Source organism: Oncorhynchus tshawytscha, linkage group LG10, assembly GCF_018296145.1.
Source record: "Oncorhynchus tshawytscha isolate Ot180627B linkage group LG10, Otsh_v2.0, whole genome shotgun sequence".
NCBI lineage: Eukaryota > Metazoa > Chordata > Actinopteri > Salmoniformes > Salmonidae > Oncorhynchus > Oncorhynchus tshawytscha.
This window is the reverse complement of record NC_056438.1, coordinates 75,645,533-75,658,103: the sequence shown is the minus strand read 5'-3', so window position 1 is coordinate 75,658,103 and position 12,571 is coordinate 75,645,533. Positions and strand designations below refer to the sequence as shown.

Below are 12,571 nucleotides of genomic sequence, written 5' to 3'. Positions count from 1 at the left end.
ATGTCGAGGTGCGGAATGTTCGCTAAAAAGACAGGGGCCCAGACTACATTGAGTCCCCGTTTCAGCCTACCTAAATTGTGTCAATTATCACAATTTTTTAAATGAAAATACTAGTCTGAATTTAAACCAAAAAAAACAAGTTAGAAAGAGTGTAGAAATGATAAAGTTTTTATTTTTTATTTAAAAAAATAAATAATTTAACCTCTGAACTATTTTTCTTTAATTATAGTATTTTCCATATAGGCCTATAGGATATACGGAGTTAGTCTATTTGTAGAATTTGTGGTCTCAAACCAGAGAGTTTAACATTCTTCATCATGGGCTAAACTGAATTATTGACAATTAAAATGGTGCGACTGTTGTTCACATGTCATATAATTGGTACATTTACTATCAATATAGCAGTAAAAATAGTTTCCCAGATTGCATTTAGGTAAAAATCGAATTGCCATGCGAATATTGGATTGTAACTGAGACAACCTGGTTCATTCTGGGTCACGAGGCAAAAACAGTTGAGTACACTATATAGACCAGTGGTCACCAACCAGACTGATCATCAAGGCATTCCTTGTCGATCACCAAACATTTCGGTAGAAAAGCCAACGATAAAGGCATGTTGCGCTGTTGTTGGTAGGTGCACTTGATTCATATACAGAAAGAAAAAAACATCCGTCTGCCAATACAAGGCTAGTAGGCCCAGTGCACTACTTTTGTGAGAGAAAAAATTTCAACTAAATGTATTTGAGTATTTACCAACATTTGTAATTTGAGGCTGACAATTACCTGTAGAAACCAGTTAATCTGATAATACTTATATTACCATTGATTCGTCCCAAAGAGCTGTCCTTGTTAATGGGGAGAATCTGAAAGTTGTGTCCAACTTCAGGTATCTCTGCGTCATTTTGGACTCTAACTTGACATTCAATAAACATGTGAAGAAGGTGGTTAACACGGTAAAGTTTGGATTATCCAATTTTAGGTTTATAAAATCTTACCTTCCTCTGGAGGCCGCCAAACTATATATTCATGCTATGATATTCTCACATCGGACATGTTGCCTCACATGCTGCTATTCTATTCTGAAACCAATTGAATCACTACAAACAAACATCTAAGATTTTTGATAACTAACCAAACAGTTACCACCATTGTCACGTCATTCACAGACATCATTTATTCACTCTGGACAGTTTAAAGCAGTATGTAGATGCAGGCTTTGTCTTTAAGATCCTGCGTGGTCTTGTTGCTCCACCCCCATGCCAGAATATCATGCTCAAGGAAAGCCCCTGCAGGATAACAAGGGCAGTAACTAGAGGGGATTGCGTTGTCCCTTTTCGACACAGTAAAATCAGTCAATCTGCCTTCTCTCTTAGAGCTACAGTATACTGGAGTGCAATGCCCATGGACTACTTTTAAATGGAAATTGAAAACATAGCTCAAATCTATCCAAACCTTTACACATGAGTTATCTGTGGTTTCTCATATGTAAGACAACAGCTGATGGTAGTGTTTTTTATTATGAATAAGTTGTTGTTGTTAGAATTATATATTATTGGATGTAATGTATTGGTATTTTGTATTGTTTTAGTGAGTATTTGTATAGTGGCTGTGTAAAGGTCCTTTCCTTCCCAGGGACTATGGGTGCAAATGATCTTTGGCTAACCCCGGCACATTTACATGGATGCTGCATTATTATAATATTGATGTTGATTAATGTGCATTGTCCCCTATAAATAAATAATACAATTTTTAAATAAAAACAATATATATACACTTGCTTGATATATGTTTTCCAGTTTCTTGAAATACTTAGCAAATGCAACTTATTTCTTTGATCTATTCATTCCTTTTACATTTTAGTAGATGCCCTTATCCAGAGCAATTTACAGTAGTGAACACATACATTTCCCCCTGTGGGAATCAAACCCACAACCCTAGCGTTGCAAGCATCACGCTCTACCAACTGAACCACATCATCACAAAGCCCTTGATGTCTCAATGTGTTCAATTACTGTATTGGTCATTGTTTTATCTCCATTCTGATAGAAAGTCTTCAGGTACAAACCTAGATGACCAGCCTATGTACAATACAGTAATATACATTTACATTGTGTTTTGTAAGGATGGGAAATTAATGCTGCACAAAAACTGGTTGTTTTCCATATTATTTGATCAAGAAAAATATTTAATTTGATGTGGATGTTTTGTCTTTGTCCATAACTTTGCATCTTTTGATGCAAAACCCTGTCCCATTTACATGTATATATACATACATACATATATATATATACACATATATATATATATACGTATATATATGTATATATATATATACGTATATATGTATGTATGTATAGATATATAATAACAATGCCTATCTACATTAATGTAAAAAAAAAAGAAAGTTTTACAGCGAAATGGGTGTCTGTAACAGGTCTAGCAGAATTAATTTGTGGAATGTGTTGCGTTCATGAAATAAACGAACAACGTCTCCCAGAATGCTAAGAGAAGGACTGATACTGGGGTGTATTCATTACGCCGATTGTGTTGCAAAACGATTCTTAAACGGAAGCAAACGGAACGAAACGGGGCGGGACCCACCTGAATTTATTCAATAGAAACTATCTTCTTAGTTGCAAAACTGTTTGGCCTAATGATTACACCCCTGGCTCCTTGATCCAACGCTGGACGGGAATTTTCATTGCTTCATTTTTGTTGTTGGATCACTTGTCGCATAGGAAGTGTTACTTTCCACAGTGAAACGTATGTAGCCAATACAATTGTATCACTTTCCACTGGAACTACTTAGCAGCAGATACAAAGTAAACTTCTTTCTATTTATTTTGATTTTACCACCGCTCGCGTTGGGCTCGAGTTGATCGAGAATGGGGTAAGAATTGATCGAGCGGTTTGATGGCGTATTTTTGTCGTTTATCTTTTACAGGGAAAGGACATACTTATTGTTGATGTACTCCGGCCAGGTTAAAAAGCCTACAGTATGTGAAACTGGCAAATTACATTGTTGTTCGGTTAGCTAGGTGCTACAAAAACGTTATAAATTTGGAAGCATTTGATGGCTATAATTGTAACTCATTAACTTTCCGAAAATTCCACATGTATTTTGCTAACTGTGATTTAAATGCTTTACAGGCATATACGTTGTACAAAACAAATGTCAAACCTTAACGCAACATTCAAACTTTACTGCAATTTGAGACTTATATGGTTGTCTCTCCAAGACATGAAAGCTTAGATGTAAACATACACCTACCTCTCTACATACTCTACTGAGCATAACACCTGCCATTTACACTCCTGACTATTTCCTGTAACTACAGTGGGGGAAAAAAGTATTTAGTCAGCCACCAACTGTGCAAGTTCTCCCACTTAAAAAGATGAGAGAAGCCTGTAATTTTCATCATAGGTACACTTCAACTATGACAGACAAAATGAGAAAAAAAATCCAGAAAATCACATTGTAGGATTTTTAATGAATTTATTTGCAAATTATGGTGGAAAATAAGTATTTGGTCAATAACAAAAGTTTATCTCAATACTTTGTTATATACCCTTTTTTGGCAATGACAGAGGTCAAATGTTTTCTGTAAGTCTTCACAAGGTTTTCACACACTGTTGCTGGTATTTTGGCCGATTCCTCCATGCAGATCTCCTCTAGAGCAGTGATGTTTTGGGGCTGTTGCTGGGCAACACAGACTTTCAACTCCCTCCAAAGATTTTCTATGGGGTTGAGATCTGGAGACTGGCTAGGCCACTCCAGGACCTTGAAATGCTGCTTACGAAGCCACTCCTTCGTTGCCCGGGCGGTGTGTTTGGGATCATTGTCATGCTGAAAGACCCAGCCACGTTTCATCTTCAATGCCCTTGCTGATGGAAAGAGGTTTTCACTCAAAATCTCACAATACATGGCCCCATTCATTCTTTCCTTTACACGGATCAGTCGTCCTGGTCCCTTTGCAGAAAAACAGCCCCAAAGCAAGATGTTTCCACCCCCATGCTTCACAGTAGGCATGGTGTTCTTTGGATGCAACTCAGCATTCTTTGTCCTCCAAACACGACGAGTTGAGTTTTTACCAAAAAGTTATATTTTGGTTTCATCTGACCATATGACATTCTCCCAGTCTTCTTCTGGATCATCCAAATGCTCTCTAGCATACTTCAGATGGGCCTGGACATGTACTGGCTTAAGCAGGGGGACATGTCTGGCACTGCAGGATTTGAGTCCCTGGCGGCGTAGTGTGTTACTGATGGTAGGCTTTGTTACTTTGGTCCCAGCTCTCTGCAGGTCATTCACTAGGCCCCCCCGTGTGGTTCTGGGATTTTTGCTCACCGTTCTTGTGATCATTTTGACCCGACGGGATGAGATGTTGCGTGGAGCCCCAGATCGAGGGAGATTATCAGTGGTCTTGTATGTCTTCCATTTCCTAATAATTGCTCCCAAAGTTGATTTCTTCAAACCAAGCTGCTTACCTATTGCAGATTCAGTCTTGCCAGCCTGGTGCAGGTATACAATTTTGTTTCTGGTGTCCTTTGACAGCTCTTTGGTCTTGGCCATAGTGGAGTTTGGAGTGTGACTGTTTGAAGTTGTGGACAGCTGTCTTTTATACTGATAACAAGTTCAAACAGGTGCCATTAATACAGGTAACGAGTGGAGGACAGAGGAGCCAATTAAAGAATAAGTTACAGGTCTGTGAGAGCCAGAAATCTTGCTTGTTTGTAGGTGACCAAAAGATTTTCTGGACTTTTTTCCCCCTCATTTTGTCTGTCATAGTTGAAGTGTACCTATGATGAAAATTACAGGCCTCTCTCATCTTTTTTAAGTGGGAGAACTTGCACAATTGGTGGCTGACTAAATACTTTTTTGCCCCACCGTAGGTGAAGAGGTTTTACACCTGTTCAGTCACTGTGCTGGATCCTGCCTCTGTGTTGAATACAGTACAGAACATGACATTAGAAAGACAGATCCTTGTGGATTGTTCCTCTCCTATAATTATTTGTATTTATTGAACCTTTATTTAACTAAGGCCAAGTCAGTTAAGAAAATATTCTTATTTCCAATTACGGCCTACCCCCGGCCAAACCCGAACGAACGGTGCCGGGCCAGTTGTGCGCTGCCCTATGGGACTCCCAATCACGGCCGTTAGTGATGCTGCCTGGTTTCGAACCAGGTTCTGTAGTGACGCCTCTAGCACTGAGATGCAGTGCCTTGGACCGCTGCGCCACTCAGGAGTCCCAAGGTCAATGTGTTCTCTCTACCAAAACAGTAACATTCCATATATTCTCTCTGTTTCCATGGATTATGGCCTGTCCTGTCTCATGTGTGTGTAAAAAAAACTCTGGCCAGGCCAGCCATCAGGGAGGCTGTTTTCCCAGTCTGTCCCTGCAGAACCCCTGATGGGAGCAGGTCACATGATTATAATTAGGCCTAGATAGCTGGGCTGGCCCACATCATTCTTCCCCAGCCTGAGGATTTACACTCTCACCATGAGGATTCGCTGCCACAGTCCACACACACAGAAAGAGACCAGGGGAGAGTGGCGCAGCGATCTAAGGCACTGCATCTCTTGTGCTAGAGGCGTCACTACAGAACCTGGTTCGAAACCAGGCAGCATCACTAACGGCCGTGATTATACTTTGTGAATATATATACTTTGTGTACAATGCAAAACCCCAAACAATGCACGCAGACCAGAATCAGGACTATAGCCACTAGTTATCAAAATACAGAAAAGAGCTGTTAAATGCCAACACATTCCACCACAAAGCACTCACATACAGAGATATGAACCTACAGAAGTGTCCTCTAAGCCAGCTGGTTCTGGGGTTCTGTTCACAAACAAACCCCACAGAGGCCCAGGATAGAAACACATATGAGACCCAAACAAATTATGAGAGAGCAAAAAGATAACTTTTTGAGAAACTGGAAGGAATCAATCAAAAACAGAGCAAATTGGAATGCTATCTGGACCTAAACAGAGAGTACACAGTGGCAGAATACCTGACCACTGTGACTGAACCCAAATTAACAAAATCCTTGACTATGTACAGCATTGGAGGCTCCTCAGAGGAGGAAGGGGAGGACCATCCTCAGTTAATTTCAGAAAAATGTAACTGAAACATTACAAATGTTATCCTTTTTAGATAAAACTATACTAAGTATATTCACGTCACCAAATAATTGATTAAAACGCACTACAATGAAGGTCTACAGTAGCCTCAACAACACTCTAGGGTAGCACCATGATGTAGCTGGAGGACAGCTAACTCCCGTCCTCCTCTGGGTACATGTCCACCCAATCGAAGGATCAGAGAATAAATCTAGTACTGAAAGCATAAGCTAGCTAGCCCTGCTGTGTATAAAATGTCATTGACTCAAAGAGAGGGAAAGACCATAGTTGAACAGGTTTGAAGCGAAGAGACATTTCAGATTTTTTTTCACTTAGCTTGCTAATGCAGCTTGCTAGTTTAGCCTACTCAAACAGAGAGGAATGCTATGTTAGCTAGCTGGCTTTGGTTATCTAACATTGGAACTCTTACAAGTCAAGGTAACCTTTTGGTTTGATTAATTTATTGTCACCGGGGCCTGCCGGTTTAACTGATAAACTGCTTGCTGACTGTACACTGTACTGCATGATTGTAGCGGGTTTACTAACGTGTTCTAGTAGCTATGTTGGCTTGATGTTAGCTAATATGATGACAGTGTTATGATATGAAGCTTTGGCTTGGAAAGGTATTTTCGCCTGATCACAGACAGCTGATGTGTTGTGCACTGAAGTCCACAAACGAAGGGAAAAGGTGAGAGGAGGAGGTTGCGTAGACGTGAGAAGGAATTATCCAGCCATCTAAGTGATCATGCTGTTTGTACGTGTCTGCTATGAAAGTGAACTGTGTTTGCGTGTGACCAGGGGTGTATTCATTCCGCCGATTCTATTGAAAAACGTTTCTTATACAGAAGCAAATGGAACGAAATAGGGATAAATGGGGAACTGAATTTGTCCAATAGAAACTCTTGTTTGCAACTGTTGGACTAATGATTACACCCTACATCAGCTAGATGAAGGCAAGTTTGTGCAAGGCGGTACTGAATGTGTCAATGTCTGTCAACTTTATTACAAAAACATTATCTCGACCTGTGCACCTGCGCTGTAAACTTTCATTCATACTGTAGGCTAGGTTGTAGCAATCTCATAATGGGTACAGGGAAATTTGAGTATCATGTCATAGCCTAAACATCTCGACGTTACATTGACCTGGTTGAATGGAATATGAATGACAGTCATCCAATATGCTGTAATATAAATCTTCCTCCCTCATTTTAAATGGCATCTTCCTCCCTCATTTTAAATGGCACAGACCGCCACTGATGTACAGACTCAGTGAGCATAGCCTTGCTATTGAGGGAGGCTGCCGTAGGTGGTCCTGACTCTCAAGAGAAGACAGGCTATGTGCACACTGCCCACAAAATGAGGTGGAAACTGAGCTGCACTTCCTAACCTCCTGCCAAATGTACGACCATATTAGAGACACGTATTTCCCTCAGATTACACAGACCCACAAAGAATTTGAAAACAAATCAAACATTGATGAACTTCCATATCTGTTTGGTGAAATACAGCAGTGTGCATCACACCAGCAAGATTTGTGGTCCGTTGCCGGAAAAGGGCAACCAGTGAAACACAAACAACATTGTTTATTTGTTTCCCATTTCATACTTCAACTACTTGCACATTGTTACAACACTGTACATAACCAATAATATAATGTTTGAAATGTCTATATTCTTTAAAAACTTTTGTGAGTGTAATGTTTACTGATGAGAGAGGAGACAGTGAGAGAGATGGAGACAGTGAGAGAGAGAGATGGAGACAGTGAGAGAGAGAGATGGAGACAGTGAGAGAGAGAGATGGAGACAGTGAGAGAGAGATGGAGACAGTGAGAGAGAGATGAGACAGTGGGAGACAGTGAGAGAGAGATGGAGACAGTGAGAGAGAGATGGAGACAGTGAGAGAGAGATGGAGACAGTGAGAGAGAGATGGAGACAGTGAGAGAGAGATGGAGACAGTGAGAGAGAGATGGAGACAGTGAGAGAGAGATGGACAGTGAGAAAGAGATGGACAGTGAGAGAGAGAGAGAGATGGAGACAGTGAGAGAGAGAGAGAGAGAGAGATGGAGACAGAGAGAGAGAGATGGAGACAGAGAGAGAGAGATGGAGACAGAGAGAGATGGAGACAGTGAGAGAGAGAGAGAGAGAGAGAGAGATGGAGGCAGTGAGAGAGAGAGATGGAGACAGTGAGAGAGAGAGAGAGAGAGAGAGATGGAGACGGTGAGAGAGAGATGGAGACAGAGAGAGAGAGATAGATGGAGACGGTGAGAGAGAGATGGAGACGGTGAGAGAGAGATGGAGACAGAGAGAGAGAGAGAGAGATGGAGACAGTGAGAGAGAGAGAGATGATGGAGACGGTGAGAGAGCGAGAGAGAGAGATGGAGACGGTGAGAGAGCGAGAGAGAGAGATGGAGACAGTGAGAGAGCGAGAGAGAGAGATGGAGACGGTGAGAGAGCGAGAGAGAGAGATGGAGACGGTGAGAGAGCGAGAGAGAGAGATGGAGACGGTGAGAGAGCGAGAGAGATGGAGACGGTGAGAGAGCGAGAGAGAGAGATGGAGACGGTGAGAGAGCGAGAGAGAGAGATGGAGACGGTGAGAGAGCGAGAGAGAGAGATGGAGACGGTGAGAGAGCGAGAGAGAGAGATGGAGACGGTGAGAGAGCGAGAGAGAGAGATGGAGACGGTGAGAGAGCGAGAGAGAGAGATGGAGACGGTGAGAGAGCGAGAGAGAGAGATGGAGACGGTGAGAGAGCGAGAGAGAGAGATGGAGACGGTGAGAGAGCGAGAGAGAGAGATGGAGACGGTGAGAGAGCGAGAGAGAGAGATGGAGACGGTGAGAGAGCGAGAGAGAGAGATGGAGACGGTGAGAGAGCGAGAGAGAGAGATGGAGACGGTGAGAGAGCGAGAGAGATGGAGACAGAGAGAGAGAGAGAGAGAGAGATGGAGACGGTGAGAGAGATGGAGACAGTGAGAGAGAGATGGAGACGGTGAGAGAGAGAGATGGAGACAGTGAGAGAGAGATGGAGACAGTGAGAGAGAGAGATGGAGACAGAGTGTGTGAGAGGGAACAATAGAAAGAAAGAGAAGGGAGAAGGAGAGATAATGTAGCTAGCTACTGTTAATCAGTAAAAGTGTGTCAAGGCCCCTGCCATGTGGGCATGAAGGGAGCATGTTGAACATTCACTAACTAATTGGAGTGTGCAGACTGTTATCAAAGGCAGTCATTATTGTAGGTGAGGGTAAACACACAAACACTGTTTACACACTATTTTATTTTGTGTGAATGTTAACACACCATTTGTGAAAAAATGCTTTTAGAGGCTTTCGTCAATTCTCCTGGACCAGGCCAACACAGTGTGTATTTGCTGATGGGGTTAAATCAGCCTTTCTGGACATAATGAAAGGTGTTCCACAGGTATCGATTGTTGGCCCGGTTCTTTTCACATTAACAATATTGGTCTATCTGTAAAAAAAAAAACACAACTTTCACCTGTGTGCACATGACACTTTGCTGTATGTTATTGCCCCCAGCTGACCAGGCTCTATCAGAGCTTCAATCTTCTTTCATTGCCCCCCCAGCTGACCAGGCTCTATCAGAGCTTCAATCTTCCTTCATTGCCCCCCAGCTGACCAGGCTCTATCAGAGCTTCAATCTTCCTTCATTGCCCTCCCAGCTGACCAGGCTCTATCAGAGCTTCAATCTTCCTTCATCGCCCTCCCAGCTGACCAGGCTCTATCAGAGCTTCAATCTTCCTTCATCGCCCTCCCAGCTGACCAGGCTCTATCAGAGCTTCAATCTTCCTTCATCGCCCTCCCAGCTGACCAGGCTCTATCAGAGCTTCAATCTTCCTTCATCGCCCCCCAGCTGACCAGGCTCTATCAGAGCTTCAATCTTCCTTCATCGCCCCCCCAGCTGACCAGGCTCTATCAGAGCTTCAATCTGCCTTCATTGCCCTGCAGAAAGCATTTGTTGAACTGAAATTGGTACTTAATGCAGGTAAAAAACAAGTATGTGTTGTTTTTCAAATCAACATACTTTGGAAGTTGAAAGTTGTCCCAACTTTATAAATATCGGGAATGATAAAAAGCCATCTTTCCAAAAAAACATGTTAATGAAATGAACAACTTAAAGTCCTTAAAGTCGCTACTATCTTGTCTCATCGCTACAACTCCTGTACGGGCTCGGGAGAGACGAAGGTTGAACACAACCCAACCAAGCCGCACTGCTTCTTAACACAGCGCGCATCCAACCCGGAAGCCAGCCGCACCAATGTGTCGGAGGAAACACCGTGCACCTGGCAACCTTGGTTAGCGCGCACTGCGCCCGGCCCGCCACAGGAGTTGCTGGTGCGCGATGAGACAAGGACATCGCCTACCGGCCAAGCCCTCCCTAACCCGGACAACGCTAGGCCAATTGTGTGTCGCCCCACGGATCTCCCGGTCGCAGCCGGTTACGACAGAGCCTTGGCGCGAACCCAGAGTCTCTGATGGCACAGCTGGCGCTGCAGTACAGCGCCCTTAACCACTGCGCCACCCGGGAGGCCCAAAGTAGTCCTCTTCAATAGGAACAGTTTTCATTAAATAGCAGAAAACAAATCTTTCAGTCAACATTCCTACCGGTTATTTAGACTATGGTGATGTCATCTATATGAATGCATCTGGCACCGTATCGAAGCCATTTGGTGCGGACGACAGGTTCAGTATACATCTTTGCATTTTGTATCAGAGGAGGTTCCCTTCCTACCAGATCTGGAAGTTGCCCTGGTGAAAGTGTCTCTGGTCGGCAGCGGGACGTTCCATTCCTACCAGATCTGGAAGTTGCCCTGGTGAAAGTGGCTCTGGTCGGCAGCGGGACGTTCCATTCCTACCAGATCTGGAAGTTGCCCTGGTGAAAGTGGCTCTGGTCGGCAGCGGGACGTTCCATTCCTACCAGATCTGGAAGTTGCCCTGGTGAAAGTGGCTCTGGTCGGCAGCGGGACGTTCCATTCCTACCAGATCTGGAAGTTGCCCTGGTGAAAGTGGCTCTGGTCGGCAGCGGGACGTTCCATTCCTACCAGATCTGGAAGTTGCCCTGGTGAAAGTGGCTCTGGTCGGCAGCGGGACGTTCCATTCCTACCAGATCTGGAAGTTGCCCTGGTGAAAGTGGCTCTGGTCGGCAGCGGGAGGTTCCATTCCTACCAGATCTGGAAGTTGCCCTGGTGAAAGTGGCTCTGGTCGGCGCTTTTAGTTGTTTTGCGCTTCTCGTGTAAAATGATCTCCAAAACTCCTTAAAGGTGGATGCTAGAGGACATTTTACTGAAGAACGTTTCATGTGATTTGTGTTTTGTTTTCATGTTTAGTGTAATTGATGTTGTATTGATGTTCATGCAGGGCTCGTCTGTTTAAAAAAGGCCATGGGGTCAGCATGAGTCCCTGCCTTAGTAAAGGTTAAATTAACAAAAAGGCCTTGGTGTCAGCATGAGTCCCTGTCTTAGTAAAGGTTAAATTAACAAAAAGGCCTTGGTGTCAGCATGAGTCCCTGCCTTAGTAAAGGTTAAATTAACAAAAAGGCCTTGGTGTCAGCATGAGTCCCTGCCTTAGTAAAGGTTAAATTAACAAAAGGCATTGGTGTCAGCATGAATCCCTGCCTTAGTAAAGGTTAAATTAACAAAAGGCCTTGGTGTCAGCATGAGTCCCTGCCTTAGTAAAGGTTAAATTAACAAAAGGCCTTGGTGTCAGCATGAATCCCTGCCTTAGTAAAGGTTAAATTAACAAAAGGCCTTGGTGTCAGCATGAATCCCTGCCTTAGTAAAGGTTAAATTAACAAAAGGCCTTGGTGTCAGCATGAATCCCTGCCTTAGTAAAGGTTAAATTAACAAAAGGCCTTGGTGTCAGCATGAATCCCTGCCTTAGTAAAGGTTAAATTAACAAAAGGCCTTGGTGTCAGCATGAATCCCTGCCTTAGTAAAGGTTAAATTAACAAAAAGGCCTTGGTGTCAGCATGAGTCCCTGCCTTGGTAAAGGTTAAATTAACAAAAAGGCCTTGGTGTCAGCATGAGTCCCTGCCTTGGTAAAGGTTAAATTAACAAAAGGCCTTGGTGTCAGCATGAGTCCCTGCCTTGGTAAAGGTTAAATTAACAAAAAGGCCTTGGTGTCAGCATGAGTCCCTGCCTTGGTAAAGGTTAAATTAACAAAAAGGCCTTGGTGTCAGCATGAGTCCCTGCCTTGGTAAAGGTTAAATGAACAAAAAGGCCTTGGTGTCAGCATGAGTCGGTAAAGGTTAAATGAACAAAAAGGCCTTGGTGTCAGCATGAGTCAGTAAAGGTTAAATTAACAAAAAGAAGAATGCAGGGCACATTAGTCACTGCAAACAGTGATCAGTGTTTATCCACTTGTTTCTACCACTACTTCACTGCAGGCTCTGGCATGACAGGTTGATAATAAAATATAGTGGTGGGGACTGACTTAGTA

The 12,571-nt window shown here is 43.2% G+C and overlaps 1 protein-coding gene across 1 annotated transcript in view; it reads left to right on the top strand.

Moving 5' to 3' along the window:
• The first annotated feature begins 2,650 nt into the window (after positions 1-2,650).
• The window catches only part of LOC112260899 (rho guanine nucleotide exchange factor 18), a 46,754-nt gene continuing 36,833 nt past the window's right edge, over positions 2,651-12,571 (top strand). The window contains 1 exon segment of the mRNA XM_042329089.1: positions 2,651-2,763. The gene's annotated coding sequence lies outside the window, so the exon portion shown is untranslated.